Consider the following 16,315-nt stretch of genomic DNA (forward strand, 5'->3'; position numbering starts at 1 on the left):
CTTAGGCAATTCACTCACCTTGGCCTTCTAAAGTGCCAGGATTACATACAGGCTGAGCCACCGAGCCCAGCCGAGAATCATTATTAACATAGGCAGATCTTTCCCTTCCAGGCCTTCCCAGGTCCAAGAGGGATTCACTGAGAGTTTGACAGCTTTAATGTCTTAATAAGAGAACTTTGCCATTTATTCTTTTTAGGGGCTGCCACCTATGAGTCTACATCTACACAATAAGAACCTTGGTCTCCATAAACCCCCATCTTAACTCAAATATTCTTATCTACCGATCTCAGGTCTTTAGACAATAGCTAAACTCTCTCAACCAATTGTCAACTAAAGGGTCCCTCAAATCTGCCTATGATATGTAGGCTCCTGTTTCAAAATGTCCCACCTTTCTGGGCCAAACCAATATATTAATTTATCTCCTTGCCTGTAAACTTCTGTCTACCTAAAAGTGTATAAAACCAAGCTATAATCCAACCACCTTGCACACATGTTCTTAGGACTTTTTAAGACTATATCTTGAGCCATGGTCGCTCATACTTAGCTCAGAATAAACTTCATTAAATATTTTACAGAGTTTGACTTTGCATGAACAATATCACAGACGGGTCCCAGAAACTTATAAATCAAATTTTCATTTCATTTAGTCAGTTAAAGCTTCATCACAAACATAAAAATGAAAACGAAACAAACTCGGTCACTTGTTCTTTGTACACAGAAATAAACAAGCATGAGCTAAAGTGAAAGGAAAGCAGTAGATGGAGAAATGGCCATGCTCGTGCCTCAAAAAAAAAAACTATTTCAGACTTTTAGACTGGGTGCAAGTTTCCCTTTAAAAAGGGAAGCTATAAAGGGAAACTAGGTATGAGAAAACATGCAGGTGTGGTACAGGGTGTGTCTTAATGACTTATCTTAGGTGGTAGTCTTCCCATAAACCTGACTGGTGTTATCTCAGCTACAAGTGGGTTATAGATCGACTGTCTTGTGACTCCCCTCCACAGTGATTCTGCTTTAGGATTAGTCCCTGGAATATTGAAGTAAGCATATGGTCAGATAAGTGTGCATGGTGCAAGGGAGTGTACAGTAGATAAAAGAAGTTTCTAAAACATGTTTCAAGATTTAAGACTAAGAAAGAGAGAAGAAAAAACATCTAAAATACATTTCAAGGCTGAATAAAAAAGAATGCAATGATGTCCTTTTCAGCAACATGGATGCAACTAGAGACTATTATGCTGAGCGAATTATCACAGAAACAGAAAACTGAATGCCACATGTCCTCCCTAATAAGTGGGAACTAAAGACCGTACACACATCGACACAAGAATGGGAAAAATAGACAGTAGGACACTCCTAAAGGGGGGAGGATAAAGGTTGAAGAAATACCCACTGGACACCATGTTTACTACCCAGGTGACAAGCTCAGTAAAAGCCTGAGCCTCACCATCAAGCAAGACACCTATGTAATAAAACGACAGATGTACCCCTTGAATCTAAATAAATAACTAAATAAAATAAAAAATAAAACACATTTTAAAGCTGAGAGACCAACTTACAAAACTCCTTGAATTTTTAAAACAATAACTGACAGTGGAAAACCTCAATGTAGTGCTAATTATATATAATAGCAGTTAGTACTTTTTAAATGGCATATCCAGAAGTGAGATGGTGACTAATATGAGAAGGTAATTAACCCATCTGATGAATTAATTGCCACTTTCCTCATCATCTGGGCTAGAAGAGTGTTAGATAAATGGGAGGAACATTGTTGATCAAAGCAAAAAATAATAGAACCAACCTAAAAGTGTAGGTAAATAGCTAAATAAATTATTTATGAAATACTCTGCACCTGTTTTTCAAAATGAAATGGAGTTCCTCGCTGTGCTCTGAGAAAGTATCCATAGCAAAATTAGTGCCTGGCACAGAGACAGCACCAATTTTTAAAAATTATTGAATAAGTGAATACATTGTTAAGTGAACAAAAGTAAACAATACATAGAACATAATTCCATTTATTGTTTTTAAAGGGATATGTGTTCAAAAATATTTATTTTTCATATCTATATAAGCACAAAAAAATATCTGGATGAATATATGCCAAACTGCAACAGTGGTTATTTCTGGAAAAAAAAAAGAATTGGAAAGACAGAGAGGATATGTTTCACTTCAGAAAATAGTAAATCAGGTTTTAGAGGAGTAAGTGCTAAAGGTATATGAAATGAAACAAGAAAGATGTAAAACTTCACATCAATATAGTCACACTTGTATATGATATCTAGCATATATTGTTTTTTAATGTTATCTTTTTTTGTTTTTGAGTTGAAGTCTCACTCTGTTGCCCAGGCTGGAGTGCAGTAGCATGCTCATAGCTACCACAGCCTCGACCTGCTGGGCTCAGGTGATCCTTTCATTTCAGTCTTCCAAGTAGCTGGAACTATAGGTGTGCGCTACCATGCCCAGCTAATTTTTGATTTATTGTAGAGATGAGGTCTCGTCATGTTGCCCAGGCTGGTCTCAAACCCATGGGCTCAGGCAATCCTCTCTCCTCTGCCTCCTAAAGTGCTGATATTACAAGCATGAGCCACTGCCCTGGCTATATTTATTTTTAAAAGAATATACAAACAACTAAGAATAGTAGTCTTTAGATAGTGGGTTATGACTGACTGTTTTCTTTGATGCTTTTTGGTATTTTCCAAAATGTCTACAATGAAAAAATTTTTTTAAGGAAGGTTAACTCAAAACTCTATTTTGTTGGTATAAAAGCATGTTCCTCACACCCATAAGTCAAGAGAAATTTGCCTAGGTTCCCACTTATCAAACAAGAAAAACTTTACATGTAATAGGGGATGGAGTTCTTACTCAACAATGTACAATCCTTTTGACAGATGCTCACAGGAACCTGGATGGCAATGGTACCTGATGGAACAAACATCTACGGTGAAGTTCCCCCAGACTTGCTCACTCTACAGTTGATCCATCCACTGAGCCCACCTGAGCACTTATGGTATATGTCAAGCCATCTCCAGCCAGAGTGTTTACAGGCCCATCATGCTGCTCCCAATAGATTCAGGGATTTGTCAGCTTAGAAGAAAAATTGGGCAAGTTTTATATAAATAGGCAAATCACAAAAGCTGAGTTCTCTCTCTGTGTGTGTGTGTGTGTGTGTGTGTGTGTGTGATTATGAAGGAGTGGTACATGCCCGGAAAACTATGATAGGACAGAAGGCAAATTCAAATATCACTAAAGATGGGCCCTGCCAACCAGAGAGCCTCTCCAGGCGGCTTTGCAGGCAGCAATAGGGACAAATAGGAAGAGAAAAGAATTTAAAGGCACATGATACATAACAGTTGTGAACAATGTAAGACAACATCTTGGGGAGCTCCCCAAATTAAATAGAGGCCACCTTTGAGGGATAAGTTCTGATATGTGGCTAACAAACTGATAACTATTTTATCAAAACAAGACTAAATCTTCAAGCAATAAGAGCAAATCATAAGGGACTAAAGTTTCCAACCTCCTCTTTAGAGAACTTCCCTTTAGAAGGTGGTAATAGTTGCAGTGTCTGAGAGAAAATTGCTGTGAGTTAAGAATTTGCATCCGATTTTGTCTTTCATGAAGAGAGAAAACAGATATTTTTATAAAAGCTTGAACCTACAATAGACAGGGTGGAGATTGAGAGCATCCAAATGTGGGTAGGCAGGGGCATCTGTGAGAGTCAGAGATCCCTCCCACAGAGATTTCCTAGAAATTTTAGAGTTTGATTCTTGGGACTGAGGTGGCGTGTTCAATACACTGTGAGGCTATGAATAAATAAAACCTTTCTAAAGTGTAATTTGTTAATGTGGAACAAAAGTCTTAAAATATACATATAGCCGGACTCGGTGGCTCAGCCTGTAATCCCAGCACTTTGGGAAGCCAAGGTGAGTAGATTGCCTGAGTCTGCAGGTTCGAGACCAGCCCGGACAACTTGGTGAGACCTTGTCTCTACAATAAATCAAAAAATTAGCCAGGCATGGTAGCGTGTGCCTGTAGTTCTGGCTACTTGAAAGGCTGAGGCAGAAGGATCACCAGAGCCCAGCAGGTCGATGCTGGGGTAGCTGGGGTAGCTGTGAGCATGTGTGCCACTGCACTCCAGCCTGGGCCACAGAATGAGACTCCAACTCAAATACACACACACACACACACACACACACATACTTTGATCTAGTAATTCAACTACCAAAAAAGAAAAGTCCTGAGTGAAGATTTATTTTAAAAATGTTAAAGAGAAATCAGGAATATCATAAATGTCAAATATGGGGGATTGGTCCAATAAATTATGAGACATATATACATAGTAGTCATTAATGTTGCCCACTGAATATTTCTGCTTGGTTCTCCATCTTTGGAGCACATGATAGGATTTCCAGGCCCCCTACAGTTGGGTGGGATTATGTGACCTATTTTAGCCAAGGAATTGTAAACAAAAGTGGCATGTGCTTATCCAATCCAAATGTTTAATTACCAGTGCTAGACCCTCCAGAGCAGCAGAGTCCCTGCATGCTCTGAGTAACCTGAGTGAAAAATAAGCTCTGAGATTTGGGTATTGCTTGTTACTACAGCATGATCTAGCCTATCCTGACTAATAGAAAGGAAATATGATGCAACCACTGATAGATATGATCTAGCATATTTAATGACAGCCATAAAATCACACTATACTGTTAAAAAGCAGCTACAAAACATGGTATACTAATCAGTTTCATATAGCTATACAAAGTAAAATACTGAAGAATATTCCCTCAACTTAACTGATCAGTAAATTGTGAAGTTATGTAAGACTGTGTGTGTGTGTGTGTGTGTGTGTGTGTGTGTGTGTGTGTGTGTTGATGAAGGAAATGAGCACCTTCTTCAGAAACAAGAGTTTTATGTCACATGTTCTAAAAGTTAAAAACTCTGAAACTCTGAACAAATCCTATAACTCCTTTACAAATATATATCTGAACTACCTTTCTGATTTATATTTTACCTTTTAAAAAAACTATTACTTTTCTTACTATCAAAATGTATATGTGAATAATTTTTAAATGTACACTCTAAGCTTTGTGAGTTCCTTTGTTGATGTCTTCTTTGTTTGTTTGTTTGTTTGTTTTAGTATAAGAATCCCCTTCTCCTGTAGCTCTCAAAACAATTTCTGAAAAGGAGAAGATGATTTTATGTTATACTTATATATTTTTTTAAAATGAGGTGAAACTGCCATCTACTTCTGGTTGTTAGAAATGCCCCCAAAGTCATATTTCAAGTCTATGGTCTTACTTTCACAGTAGAGTTTCTCTATACCTTTTCCCCAAAAAATCTGTGCAAGGAATTTGCATTATTAATAGAATTGGAAAAAAATTATATTAAAAAGTAGTTGGGATGGACCCAGAACTCAACATTTTAAAAAGACTCTCAGATGAGTCTAATTTATACTAAATTTTGAGAACCACTCTTCTAAACCTATTCTTTTTTTTCTTTTTCTTTTCTTTTTTTTTTTTTTTTTTTTGAGTCGGAGTCTCACTCTGTCGCCCAGACTAGAGTGCAGTGGCTGCTCCCGGCCACCGCAGCCTCAACCTGCTGGGCTCCAGCGATCCTTCCGCCTCAGCCTTCCGAGTAGCCGGAATTACAGGCATGTGCTAACACGCCCAGCTGATTTTTTGATTTATTGTAGAGATGAGGTTTCGCCAAGTTGCCCAGGCAGGTCTCAAACCCTCAGACTCAGGCAATTCACTCACCTCGGCCTCCCAAAGCGCGGGATTACAGGCTGAGCCACCAAGCCCGGCCTAAACCTATTCTTTAACCCTCCCCACCCCATCTTTTTCCAAATTTCATTTAGATTGGTCAAAGAAAGCTGAGAAAGGTTGCTGCCCAGTGCCAGAAACATTCAGGAATATCTTCACAGTGACATGTGATTAGATTCAGGGGTTGGGGTGCCTACTGATGCACAAACCATCTAAGTGAAAGAAGCCCTTCTGAGGAAAAACATGGGGGACTCACTGTCCAACAGAACCCTACTTACATTCCTTGGCTCCCAGCCTAGGAGCTGGAGAAGAGTGCAGGTCATGAGATGTTTCAGATGCAGCCAATTGCTACCAATACATTTATCATTTTAGGAAAATTCTTTCTCTAACTAGCTTGAGTGCTTTTATTTTTTGTTCTGAAATGAGTTGATGTTTATCTTTTTTTACCATTTATTGAAATATGCATATATTAGTATGTTAATAAAGTAATTTGCATTGAAAATGTCCTATGCAAAAATGAATCATGTTTGCATAGCTGGTATGATTCTTACGGTTAATATGTTGCTTAGAATGTTCATCTTTATAAAGTAAACTAGACTATGGCTTCCTTCCTTCCATCCTTCCTTCCTTTCTTCCTTCCTTTCTTCTTTCCTTCCTTCCTTCCATTCTTCCTTTCTTCTTTCCTTCTTTGATATCATGATTATTCTAGTCTTATAGAATATATAATATGTATTATACTTGATTAAATAAAATGGAAGTTTTACTTAAGTAGTATGAGAATTTTTAGTTCTTTAAAAGTCTGGTAGAATTTGCCAGGAGAATTAACTGGAAATGGTTATATTTTGGTGTAGGGCCACATTTCCAATTTTCTCTATGTTTATTGGTCTCTTTACATTTCCTTTTTATTGTTGTTGTTGTTAATTTGGTCATTTGATTTCTAAAAAATCATGTGGATTTTTCTCTGACTTTCACATTTGTTATTATAAAGTTTGTAGAATTTTCTCTTCAATTTTATAAAATTCCACTATATTTGCAGTTATAGTACCTTTATTATTCCTAATGTCTATTAATTAACCTCTTCTTTCCTTTTGTCTTGAGTCAAATTGTCATAGTTTGTCTATTTTATTTGTGTCTCTCTCCTTTCCAAAAAAAATACTCTTTCATTTCATTAGTTTCTGCTTTTATATTATTATTTACCTACTTTTGGGGATTTCTTTTTTTTTTCTTAGTTTCTTGAGTAAAAATCTCAGTAGGTTTATTGTAAAAATACCATATTTTCTAATAAATGTGTTAAAACTATAATTTTTTAGTATGATTTTAGCTGCATCTCACAGATTTTTTATATGTGGTGCCTCTTGTCAGTCATTTATAATGAGTTTATAAATTCAGTTTTATTTCTTTCTCTGTAATTCAAGTATTTTGGAAGGATTATTCCTATTCCCATAGAATAAATTATTTGTGTGGAGGGGCTAAATTTAGTTTTTCTTTTTTGCTGTCACTTGTTGATTATTGCATTTGCTTGTAAAGTTTTTCTTTTTAGAAAGAGTTGAAATTTGCTTTTAGGCCTAAAATATACTTACTTTTTTGGTAAATGTTTCACATTTGTTTAGAAAGAATGTATCTTATTTAATGTTAGCTACAGAGTTTTTTTTTTCAAAGCTATCATATCAAGCTTGATTGCTATGCTGTTCAAAACCTTTAAAGTCTTGCTTATTATTTGCCTGTTGACTTCTATACTTGATCCTAGCCAAAAGGCTAAAAAATAATGCCTATTAATTTCTGAAAGAGATGTACTAATTCCTATATCAATTAGTAATTGCTGCAAAACAAACCACCTTAAAACACAAGGACTTAAAACAACAATCATTTATTACCACTTTGTATCTGTAGTCAACAGGGCTCCAGCTGATCTATGATGGGGTTGGTTGAGCGCCTCTGCTCTAGGTTATCGTAGCCAGGGGGGGATATGATAGCTCTGCTCCTAACTGAAGGTCTATGGACCAACGAGGGTGACTGTGGTTGATTCTGATCCCTACTGCAAGTCTGTGGGTTAACTGGAAGACCAGACCAACAGTGAATAAAACTGCCCTTGCCAAGACAACTTGTTGCTCAAAGATCAGGAGAACATGCACCTATGTCAATAATTCTGTTCCATCCAGTTTTATAATCTTTTCTGAGCCTGGTCTAACATTCTGAAGACCCATATAGTGGGCTGCATAGTGATTCCAAAAAGATGTGACAAATCCTAATACTCCATATCCAGGAATGTGACCTTATTTGGAAATAGTGTCTTTGCAGATATAATTAAGTTAAGGATCTCTATATGCAATCATCCTGGCTATATAGAGTGTTCCCCAAATCCAGTGACCAAATATTCTTATAAGAGACAGTAAGGGAAAAGACAAAGAGACACACAGAGGATAAGGTAATGTGAAGATGGAAGAAGAGATTAGAGTGACATCTACAAGTCAAAATGCCAAGAATTGCTGGCAATGACCAGAAGCTAGGAGAGACACATGGAACAGATTCTCTCTCAGAGCCTCCAGAAGGAGTCATACCTGCTGACACCTTGATTTTGGACCTCTAACTTCCAGAACTGCAAAATAATAAATTAATGTCGTTTTAAGTTGCATAGTTTGTGGTAATTTATAGCAATGTCTTAGTCTGTTTGGGTTGCTATAGAAAATTACCATAGATGAAGTGACTTACAAGCAATAGAAATCTCTCTCTCACAGTTCTGGAGACTGGAAGTCCAAGTACAGAATGCCATGATGGTTGGTAAGTGGCCTCTTCTGGGTTGCAAACTATTGACTTCTCACTGTGTCCTCACGTGGTAGAAGGGGAACAGAAGCTCTCTGAGAACTCTATTTAAGGGCACTAATCTCATTTGTGAGGACTTCACATGCAAGCTGTTCCTACACATGTCCCCTAGGTCTTGCTGAAACATAGTTACAACTTCCATAAATACCTTTGACATTTAGGCTATTTCCTCCACATCCAGACTGTGCTGGTCTCTGACTCTAGTTATTAGCTAATAGGCAATGAGAAGTGGTGAGAGTAATCCTTGAAGAGAATTAGTATCTCTTTGCAAGGCACCCATTCAAGTGAAGTCAATATGATATCCTGGCAAGGAGAAAATATTCTCCTCTGGCAGAGGAAAAAGGTTGCTTTTGCCAACCAGGAGAGTTTGAAGGAATGCTGTGGGGGTTCAAGATTATTGGATTCAGCTATCAAAATGCTCCCAACTCAGGTCTCAAAGCCTCATTGTTTCACTGTTACCTACCTCACATAGTCTTTTCTACAGCTCTGCCTTCACAATTTAACCTGTGACAGCAGCAGCTAAGAATCTTCTTAAAGCTGCCATAAAGAGTTTAGCAAAAAGAGAAGTTTGAAAGCAAGAGTTGAGAACATGTTTTATAACATTTTCATTTTCTTTCTGCATTAGTCCTTATTATGATAGGATAACATATAAGGTTTAAGAGGTAAATCTAAGCAAACTTTTAAAAAGATGCATTATGTGCTGTTTTCTTTTTTTCTGAGTTGGACTCTCACTCTGTTGCTCAAGCTGGAGTGCAATGGCACACTCACAGCCACCCCAGCATTGATCTGCTGGGCTCAGGCGATCCTTCTGCCTAAGCCTTCCAAGTAGCCGGAATGAAAGGCACGTGCTACTACACCGGATGATTTTTTTATTCACTGTAGAGATGAGGTCTCGCCAAGTTGCCTAGGCTCGTCTCGAACCTGCGGGCTCAGGCAATCCACTTGCCTCGGCCTCCCAAAGTGCTTGGGATTACAGGCTGAGGCACCGAGCCCTGCCATGTGCTGTTTTCTTTACATGAATGGAAGTGTTTACCAAAGAAAGATGTTTGTAACCAAGAGTTGAGAACTTGTTTTTATGACCTACTTCTTTTCTTTCTGCATAATTTTTTATTTTGAGGCATCTACATATACAGGTTTTAAAAAGGTAATTCTAGGCTGGGCACAGTGACTCAAGCTTGTAATCCCAGCACTTTGGAAGGCCGAGGCAAGAAGATTGCCTAAGCCCCTGGGTTTGAAACCAGCCTGGGCAACATGGTGAGACCTTGTCTCCACAATAAAATAAAATAAATTGGCCGAGCATGGTAGCACACACCTGTAGTTCTCAGTACTTGGAAGGCTAAGCCGGGAAGGGTCGTTGGAGCCCAGCAGGTCTAGGATGCAGTGGCCGTGACTGTGCCACTGCACTCCAGCCTGGGCGACGGAGTGATATTCCAACTAAAAAAAATTAAAAAGGTAATTCTAAACTTGCTTTTATGAAAATGCATATATGCTCTTTTCTTTCAGTGAATAGAAGTGTTTAATAAAGAAAGTGTTTAACAAAGTAAGCAAAAGTTGAGAACATGTTTTTTTCTGCATTAGTTTTTATTATGATGCCTTTACATACACGGGTTTAAAAGACAAATCTAAGCACATTTCTTAAAAGATGCATTATGCGCTGTTTTCTTTCAGTGAATGGAAGTTTTTGATGATAAAAAATTTTTGTAAGAATAAATAAAGCTACTATAAAAGTGCTAGAAGCCAAGATAATAGTTACCATTGGGTAGAGGGAGGCAGTAATTGGAAAAGAGCATAAGGAGGGTTTCTTAGATGCTGGTATTTTATATTTATTAATCTGAAGACTGGTTAGATAGTTGTGTTCACTTTGGGGAAATTCATCAAAGTCTACAGTTATGCTATGAGCACCTTTCTATAGGTTGCACTTAAATAAAAGTTTTACTTAAGAAAAAAAGTTTTAAAATAATAAAAATAAAAGCTGAATGAAAGCTGGCTTTAAAACATGTTGACTGCCATGAGTTAGTCATTCTCTTGCACTTTCATAAATAATCAGACTATTCCACATTCATTTTAAATAATGTTATTTCCATAGCAATTAAGGGAAGTTACTATCCAGTTTCCTAGATCCTTGTCTTATAATGAGTCTTTTTAAAAATCAGAGTCTGAGGCAAGAATTAAAGTGCTAACACTTTATTGTGGATATGCAAGCCCAGAAGAGTGAAGGAGAGGGAGAGGGAAAAGAGAAGTAAAACAAGGAAAAATGTGTGAGGCAATGCAAGTTATGCACTGACCACTGCTTCACAATGAGGCCACAGAGAGCCATGGTTTGGAGCTGACAACTTGTATGCATCATTTCAGCTCTTCTCAGTCCCATTTCTTACTCCAGTCACTTCTGCAGCAATGGTTCTAACATGGATGTCAACCATTTTTATACAGGTACAGCCTGAGAGTGTCTTTTTGGGGTTTCTCTTCCTGCCCCAGCATTACTCTGACGCCATGGCTTGGGATGCTGGGGGAACCACTCAGTACCCATGCATACATGGAAGAACCCAGGAAATAACATACATGGGGCAACAGGAGCTGATGGATAAGTGCCCCCCCTTTCATGCCCAAGAATGATAGTTCTGAGATGCATTTTACAAGACTCCTTAGATCACCCAACATCATTGAACACCAGTTTCCAGTCATAGTGGTGCCTACTTAATAATCTGTCTTTGAATTGAATCACTCACCCTGTCTCTCACTCCTGCTCCTTGGGATCACTTCCCAAGTAAATTATCTACATGCTAGCCTTGTCTCTAGCTCTGCTTTAGGGGGAACAAAACAATATCTTTCAATAGAATGCTTGTCCATCATGCATGACAAATCACAAGCAGGATCTATCCCTTGAGATGGCTCACAGGATAAATGGGATCTCTTCTTTCTCTAACTTTCACGTGTTGAGTCTTTCCTCATGAGATGACAACTCTTAGCTCTTCTAGGTTGTGTCATCTGGCTCTTTGTCAACCACTCCAAAAATCTGATCTCATGTTCAAAGAGTGACCAGATGGGGAAGGAAAGGGTGGGAGAAGGGATGCATCAAAACAATCCAATAAGGTATACAAGTTTAGTGTCTCTACAAGGAAGGAAATCATATTTGAAGATGCAAGAGAATTTAAAGTTGGCAGAGTCTACAGAACATTCATATGGATAATCTGTTGAGAAAGCTGTTGAAGCTCAGGTCTGGAGCTCAGGTGAGAGGCCAGAGCTAGAGATAATAGATTTGGGTATAGTCAGGACACAAAAGGTCTGGAAACCACAGTGAAGATGAGATAAACCTAAGGGAGGTGCAGGGACGTCCAGGTCAGTGCTTAGGATTCAAGTAGGGCAAAGGGTATGGAAGAAGAGAAGTCAAGGGGGAAGACAACACGAGTGAGGAGAAGAGCCAGGAGGGTATTCTGTCTTAGAGGCCAAAAGGATGAGTGGGCAACATTCTGTAAGAAGGTCAAGCAGAATGAAGACAGAGGGGCTTCAGAATAGTATCTGGGAGACGAAGCTGTCCAGGGAGAGGCAAGGGGCGCTAATGTTTACCCAGCAAGGGGCTTCAACATTATGTATGTCCTCACTGACCATACTCCACAATCCTGCAAAAGAGGGACCACTCCTTAATGAGAGAAGAATAGAAACTGAGGTTCAGTGAAGTTGCTGGTCCAATACCGAAAAGGAATGAGTTCGCACCCAGAATGTGCACCCAGGATTGTCTGACTCTGACTTTTCAGCTGCACATACACTGGAGAAGAAAGCAAAGATCAGGGAAGGGCAATTCAGGCTGCAACTGGAGTATATGTACAGTCAAAGAAGAATCCAGAGGAAAGGAGAGACTGCAAGACACAGTGGAGAGAATAAATCATGAAGTCTCCCAGAGGCAATGAAAGGTGGCGGAAGATTGCCATAGATACATAATTGGGTGAAAATCTTAACACATAACACAACCATGGTCACATTTCTATCTCTGTCTTGGGCTCCTCTTTATTTCCAATCTCTAAATTAACAGATAGCCCTCAGACTTCCGTGGCCAGAAATTAGGTCATGCTGTTCACTAAAATAGCATTGGGCCTGGGGCAGCAAGAGCAAGTGGAACACGAAGCTTCTTACTCACAAGCCCCAAGCCTAAAATATTTCTCTCTAGGGATGAAAGCAATATTATATAATGAGCAAGAAATACCAGCACTGCTGTGAAAGTGGCAAAAATGTAAAAGAAAAGGGCTTTTTTCCTTGTGTTTAAGTTTTGACTTTTTATTTTGAAATAATTATAGATTCAGGGGAAGTAAAATAAATAAAACCTTTTAGATGAGATTATTTTTCCAGTCTATTGGCCAAAAAAATGGAATGTTTGCAATATCTAAAGCTGACACCGGTGCAGGGATAGAGGCTGCTTGGAGGACAGCTGGGCTGTACCTTCAGAATTGGACACCCATGTCTACTTTGACCAGCTCATTCCAAATGCAGGACAACTACACATACATCTGCACAGAGAGGCTAACTGTTCATCAGCAGGGACATGAAACATTAATAAGTGGAATTCCATTCGGCCATCAAATAAAGGCAAGGAAAATGGATGCTTGTCAGCATAGGAAGTTCCCCCAAAATAGTTAACTAAAAAAAAGCAAGTTGAAAAATGGCACGGTACTACATCATGACATTATTTATTTAATGTCAAAACAGAGACAAAGCAAGTTATCTTTATAGCTGTATTACTGTCAAAGGAGAGAAATGAGATGAAGAATGAGAGGATCAATATAGAATTTCCTTGAATTGGTATTGCTTTGCTATTTTGCAATGAGAATATATTCATGTATCATTTGTGTGTTCAAATTTTTTTTTTAGAGAATGAACAAGAACAACTTCTAGCATGATAATAGCTGCATGATATGGCATTTGCTCTCTTTTTTTACTCTCATTTAAGACTCCATTTTAAGCAAAACCTAACTCCTACCATTCCCCTTCCCCCCCCATTCAGCAGTTTTTAATAAATGTATGCCTCTTACTTTGTTGTTTGCTTTTGGTCTATTCCAAAGCACCGAAATGATTTTTTTAAAATAATTTGTCCAGTTTTGTAGTTGTTTTTTGAGGCGAGAATTTGCTGATCTTTTCACTCCATTATCACTGGAATATAATAATTTAATTTTCACTTGAGTTTATTATTGCTATTTTGCTGAGCCAGTGTTTTAGTTTAGTTTTGTTTTTGTTTTCTTGAGTTGGAGTCTCACTCTGTCGCCCAGGTTGGAATGCAGTGGCATGCTCACGGCCACCGCAGCCTTGACCTACTGGGCTCAGGTGATCCTTCCACCTCAGTCTTCCAAGTAGCTAGAACTACAGGCATGCTCCACCATGCCCAGCTAATTTTTGGATTTATTGTGGCAATGAAGTCTCTCCAAGTTGCCCAGGCTGGTCTCAAATCCATGGGTTCAGGTAATCCTCTCACCTCGGCCTCCCAAAGTGCTGAGATTATAGGCATGAGCCACCGTGCACAGCCATGTTTTTGTTTTGATAGAGTCTGTATTAGTCTCCTGAGGTTGTCATAACAAGGTGCATCACACTGAGTAACTTAAAAAAAGAAAAAACTTTATTCTCTCACCTTTAGGAAGCTAGGAGTCTGAAATCAAGGTGTGGGCAGGCCTTCCTCTCTCCCAAGGCTCTACAGAGAATCTGCCCTATGCCTTTTCTCATAGCTTCTTGGGTTGTTGGCAATTCTTGGCATCTGCGACTTATAGATATGTCACTGCAGTCTCTGGCTTTGTCATCACACGGCATTCTACTTGTGTCTTCATACCATCTTCCCACCGTGTGCACCGTGTCTCCATTTCTTCTCCTCTTCTTTTAAGAACACCAGTCAAATGGAATTAAGGCTGTGAAAGTTGTCAGAATAAAATGAAGTCACTTGTGTCATAAAACTCTGACAAATAGAGTCAGAAAAGGTCATGAAGGGAGAGTTCTTGTGCACAAATGCCTGATAACAAGAATTACCACAAATATTCTACCAGAACCACAACATTGCACAAAGGCCATCACAACCTTACACACACACAAAATACTTCTGCAAGGACATCTACCCAACAACTAGCTATCCAAATTTGGGCTGGTGCCACCTTTGTTATTGATCCTTGTAGCTAAAGGTAATTGTCTAAAGACCAGTATGTAATCCTCCTCTTTTTTTGTTTAAAATCCTTTGTCTTTTTTCACCCCTCTGAACGCTCATGTAGTTTATTATGGCACACGGGTTCCCATTACAATGCTCTATCACCAAATAAATATTTCTTCCCTCCCTCTTTGCTTGTTATTTAGATTGACAAAGGTGTTTCAGAAGTGGCACCAAAGTGAGGTCACTTCTGGTGGATTAATTGGTGGCTCCTAGAATCAAGTGTGCCACTAACTGAGACCTTTACACTCTCCACTTCTGCAGTCACCTCTACTGTCATGGTGAATCTTGAATTCCTGAGCTATCTTCCTTTGGTGAATTTTTTATTTACTTATTTATTTTTTGCTTTGTTTGCTGATTTGGTTACAAGGTCATCTTAATAAAGGAAATTGCACCCCTCCTGGGATGATAAATGACTTGTCTTTTTCTGGTAAATCCATTCTGGTGTAAGAACAATATTCTTCTGGTTTGAATACTCTTGGTTTCTACAGAATTTATGTTCTGCCTGATTGTGTGTGCCTGGTCTAATATTTTGATTGGTCTGTAGGTCTGGCTTAAAATTTTTTTGAGCATTCCTTTTTTGTTTCATTTGCTTTGGTTATGCATAGCTATAAATGATGTGGATCTTTTTTTTCCCTTGCTTATTTCTGAACATCTTCTGAAAGCAAAAATAAACATTCTAAATGGTAGGCATAAGATGGCCAATTAAAAGCCACTAGGGCTGGACTTGTGGCTCAGCCTGTAATCCCACGCCTTGGGAGGCTGAGGTGAGTGGATTGCCTGAGCCCACGGGTTCGAGACCCACCAAGGCAACTTTGTGAGACCTCATCTCTACAGTAAATAAAAAAATTAGCCAGGTGTGGTAGCGTGTGCCTGTAGTTCCAGCTACTTAGAAGGTTGAGGCGGAAGGATCATCAGAGCCCAGCAGGTCAAGGTTGCGGTGGCGGGGAGCGGCCACTGCACTCCAGTCTGGGCGACAGAGTGAGACTCCAACTCAAAAAAAAAAAAAGAATTAAATAAATAAAAACCACTAGGACAGTTGCCATCATCTAAAACGTTGGTCCAAACTTCCTGAAAGGAATTATAGGATTTTCTTTGCTCACGAAAGAGTATTAAGAATTGAAATGAGATTCTCAAACTGTAAAGCATGCCAGGTTTTCAGGGACTCCCACCAGTGACGTGGCTTTTCTGCATGCATGTTTTAAATCAGTGGCCATCATGGGAATCACTCTAACTCCCCAAGTCAGTCTTCCTCAGAGCTGAATTAGAAACTGAAGCTATGGAATTATGTAGAGCTTCTAAGTTCTCTCTCTCTCTCTCTCTCTCTCTCTCTCTCTCTCTTTCTGCCTACTTTGAATCTGCTGATTTTTTTTTTTTTTGCTGATATTAAGATAAATTCACTGCCTATGGCATTCCATCCAAGATTTTTTTTTAAAAGAGAAAAAAAGGTCTTAAAAGGCTTTCAAATGAATGGCTTTACAAATTACAACAGCTCCATAGCAACCTAGACACCTTTTGGAAATGTAAATTAAGGTTTGCCAGACTAACAATTGCTTAGGGTGATAGA

The sequence above is a fragment of the Carlito syrichta genome, unplaced genomic scaffold (genome assembly GCF_000164805.1).
Source record: "Carlito syrichta isolate Samal-C Ts95f unplaced genomic scaffold, Tarsius_syrichta-2.0.1 Scaffold311198, whole genome shotgun sequence".
Lineage (NCBI taxonomy): Eukaryota > Metazoa > Chordata > Mammalia > Primates > Tarsiidae > Carlito > Carlito syrichta.